The sequence below is a fragment of the Oryx dammah genome, unplaced genomic scaffold (assembly GCF_014754425.2).
Source record: "Oryx dammah isolate SB20612 unplaced genomic scaffold, SCBI_Odam_1.1 HiC_scaffold_3559, whole genome shotgun sequence".
Lineage (NCBI taxonomy): Eukaryota > Metazoa > Chordata > Mammalia > Artiodactyla > Bovidae > Oryx > Oryx dammah.
The window spans coordinates 1-3,929 of NW_024073569.1; the positions used below are offsets into that span (position 1 = coordinate 1).

Below are 3,929 nucleotides of genomic sequence, written 5' to 3' on the forward strand. Positions count from 1 at the left end.
TGAAGTGAGTCGGGTGGAGAAGGACAAAGCTCTGTGGACTCTAACGACGAATACAGACGAATCTGTGTGCAAAGGGGAAACCGACCTTGAGACGTAGAAAACGTACATAGGGCTACCCAAGGGGAAAGGCAGGGAGGGACGAAGTTGGAGTCGGATCAAGAGATAGGAAAGACTGTACTTAACAGGAGATGAGCAACAGAGCTTTCCTCTGTAGCACTGAGGACTGTATTTGTATCTCGCCTTAACCTACCCTGGAAGATCACCTGGCAAAGAAGAGGGGACGGAATCACTTCGCCGGGCACCTGAGACTAACCCAGGAATGTGAATCCGTTCTACCTGTGTTCCAAGAAGCAGAAAAAGGAGCAGGGTGTGGCTTGCAGTGGGGGTTGGGGGGAGGCAGGCCAGTGGGACAAATGCAAAGGCAGGTGCCTTGACAAGAGTGGGATTTGGAATGGTTCAGGGTGGAACGGCGCGTGCATGCGGGGGGGGGGGTGTGGAGATGGGGGAGGCAGGGGGCTGGGGGTGGGATGGGTGCGTTTGGTGTGGAGATGCGGGAGGCGGGGAGCTGTGGCTGGGATGGGTGAGTTCGGGGCAGTAGGGGGATGGTGAGGCTGCAGGCTGAGGTGGTGGTGCTCTTGGGGCAGGGCTGATGCTGAGGTGAGGCACGAAAGAGGGTTTCAGGGGGAAGGGCTGGTGTTTGAGGTGGTGAGGGCGTTGCTGTTGGAAACCTATTTCTGCCGAGGGCCCGGGAGCTGGTGGACTTCTTTGGAACTCCTCCTGCAAGACGTGGTCCAGGGACCCTCCAGGCAAAAGGGAGGTGTGCTTGCCAGATGTGGCAACTACCTTGCTCCTGGCTGTGCAAACGTAGTGTGATTGTCGGAGTGTGGGGAGAGTGAGGCAGGGAGCTTGGAGACGGACGTTGTGAAAGATGAAGTGTGGTGCGGGCGGCTGCCAGCGGTGGGCTATTCCTGCCAGTGCAATCCCCGAGCCCTCGGCTGAGTCCGGGTGAGGAAGCGAGCAAACACAAGAAAGGTGCCTGGACGCACGGGCGGCTGAGCCGGCAGGGTTTGGGGCCACGAAGGCTTGGCAGCAGGGCCTTGTGTGGGTGCGGTGGGGGGCGGGGGGGTCCTGGGCGTCTGCGTGGGAGAGGCAGCGGGCGGCAGGTAGCAAGCCAGCGTTTGTTTGCAGGAGCGCGGCCTTGAGCGCGTTTCAGCGGGCAGACCTAGTTCGGCTCTGGGGCCCGCACCGTGGGACCAAAAGGGGACGCTGCGGCTGCATGGGCCGGGAATCGAACCCGGGCCTCCCGCGTGGCAGGCGAGAATTCTACCACTGAACCACCCATGCACCGGTGGCCAGCGCCGCCCGTCGCTGCCCCAGAGGCGCTGGCCGCCACCCGCCCGTCGCTGCTCACTGCTCGCCCGTGGCCATCTCTCTGCTCCATTGGAGCAGGAGACGACGGGCGGGCGACCTGAAAGCCAGGACCCGGCCACGTGCAGGATCCCGGGGCGCGGCGCTCTCGGAGGGAGCCCGGGGCGTCGGGACGCCGGCCCACTCGGCCCCTCCCGCGCCTTCTGCGCAGACCACGGCCGCCGCGACCCTGTCGGTGTCGCGCGAGGGGGCCGGGAGCCGGCGCCGGGATCCCTGTCAGGTGCAGGCGCTGCGTGGTCGCTGCGGCCGCGCGCCGACGTGCCTCACGGCGACCGCCGGGTCCCGAGTCCGGGTCCCCCTGGCGGGCTGGCTTTGCGGCCGGGCCGGGGTGAGCCGTGCGAGAGCGGGCGGGGGCCGGGACGCCGGGCTCGGGCTGTGCGGGAAGCGCGAGCGCGGGAGGGCGACGCCTCCGAGCGCCTCCGCCCCCGCCCCCACCCCAGAACGGCGCTCAGGCCCAAGGACCCACAGGCGTGTGAGCCTGGCTCCCGCGCTCTGGCCGACCGCGCTCCCGGGGTCCGGCTCTGACGGGGTGGTGCTGGTGAGCAGGGGCCCTTTGGCAGAGCGGCTCCTGGCTCGGGGACTGCCGGCTGAGAGGCAGGGAGCGCGCCAGGGCGGGCTTGGCTCCGGCCGGGGCAGCGGCTTCCCACGGGAACGGGCGCGGTGGCGCCGAGGTCGGGGGCGCGGGGCGGGCTTCGGTGGGTGGGCTGCACGGGCACGCAGGGCTTCCGCTCCCTCCCCAGCGGAGCACCCTTCCCGGGACGGACTCGTGCAAGGAAGGCCGGTGTGCGCTGGCCAGCAGGAAGGCCGGGTGGCACGCGTCCCGGGCGCGCGGCAGGCAGCTGTGGCCCGGCCAAGAACGCAAGGCGGAGAAGGGTCGAGGGCACGCGGCACCCCCCCCCCCCGGCGGGCAAGGCGGGGGCTCGGCCGCATCGCTGTGTCTGGGGAGCGCAGGCGTGCCGGCGGGGCGGGCGCGGAGGACGGGGTGCCGGCCTGGCGGGAGAGCTGCCGGGGACGGACGTGGAAGCAAGGCTGCGAGGGCGAGTTGGCCGTTGCCCGGGCAGAAATCGGAGCGCCGGCGAAGCGAGGAGGGCTTGCCACCCGCCGCGGGGCTGCGTGCTTCGGCGCGGCCGGGGGAGGGGCGGGGCGGGGCGAGGCGGGGCGGGGCGCGGCGGGGCGGTGGGAGTGGAAGTGGGAGGATGGGCGAGGGTGGGCGAGGGGGAGGCAGGGAGGCAGGAAAACCAGCAGCTGCAGCTGCAGCCAGCTGGGGAGGAAAGATGCGCTGAGAAGGACTGAAGGTTCCTGGTGTGGGGGTGCAGGTGGCGGCGGGAGGGCGTGTGTGGAGAAAGGCAGTGGCGCGCGGAGGACGGGTGCGTTTGTCCGGCGGGCCAAAAGGCTGGCTTGTCAGGAGTGGGATTCGAACCCACGCCTCCAGGGGAGACTGCGACCTGAACGCAGCGCCTTAGACCGCTCGGCCATCCTGACGGCGGGCCTGGCTGGGCGCGTGGCCGCTCGCCTGGCTGGGACCCGACGCGGCGCGAGCACCGGCGCCCTTGGCGGGCCGCGCGGGCCGCCACGCCAGGCAGGTAGGCAGGCAGGCAGCAGGCAGGCAGGCGGCCGTCCGGTGTGGAGGTCGACGGAGCCGGCGCGCGGCGGCCGGCCGAGGCGCCTGGCTCCGCCGCCGCTCGCGCCCCGGGCCCAGCCGGGCCGTCGGCGGGCCGGCCCCTCCCCACGCGCGCCTCTCCTGGCCCGACGCCGGCCGGCGCGCGCCCACCGTGTCCTCGCAGCCTCGCTTGCCTTCTCGGGCCCCGTTCTCCCGGCGGAACGCCCGCGGTGGGGGCAGGAGGCGGCGCGCACTGGGGAGTGTCCAGTGCCCCGGGGGTCCGGGTCCCTGTCGGGGTGGCGGGCTGCCGCTGTGAGCGAGGCGGTCGGTTTGGCGCGCGGTTGGGTCGGGCCCCGTGGTGGCCGGGGGCCCGTGCTGGGCAGGGGGAGGCGTCGGCAGGCAGCCCGAGAGCCCGAGAGCGGCCGGGCGGCAGGACAGTCGCCGCCGTCCTCGTTAGTATAGTGGTGAGTATCCCCGCCTGTCACGCGGGAGACCGGGGTTCGATTCCCCGACGGGGAGGCAACACACCCTTTTGCTGGACGCGGTCGCTCTCTGTCCTGCCGCCAGGCCCCCAAGGGCCCTTCGTCTCCTCCCGCCGTCTTTGGGCCAGGCGCCAACGGCCGTGCCCGGCCTAGCTACCGTCGACCCCCTCTGCCCGTGCAGCGCTCCAGCCTGAGCCCCTTGTCGTCGCCGGGCGCACGGTCGCCACGGCGGAGCGAGGGCCTCCTTGGCGACCCCACGGCCTTGCCCGACCATAGCCGGATCGTGCGGCCCGGCCGCCCGCCCACGCACCGACCCACAGTGGCGGGCTGAGTGGGCTCCTAGGCTCGCGACGGCCCCGCCGCGCGGCTCGGCACGGCGCCGCGACGCGTGCAGGCAGGTGGGTCCCGTGTCCCCTTGT

At 71.4% G+C, this 3,929-nt stretch overlaps 3 non-coding genes across 3 annotated transcripts; 1 reads left to right on the forward strand and 2 right to left on the reverse strand.

Moving 5' to 3' along the window:
• Positions 1 to 1,273: 1,273 nt before the first annotated feature.
• TRNAG-GCC lies at positions 1,274 to 1,344 on the reverse strand. Its single transcript has one exon. It is a non-coding gene; the product is annotated as a tRNA-Gly (tRNA).
• Positions 1,345 to 2,827: 1,483 nt separating this feature from the next.
• Positions 2,828 to 2,910, reverse strand: TRNAL-CAG. The gene has a single exon. It is a non-coding gene; the product is annotated as a tRNA-Leu (tRNA).
• Positions 2,911 to 3,475: 565 nt separating this feature from the next.
• TRNAD-GUC lies at positions 3,476 to 3,547 on the forward strand. Its single transcript has one exon. It is a non-coding gene; the product is annotated as a tRNA-Asp (tRNA).
• Positions 3,548 to 3,929: the final 382 nt, after the last annotated feature.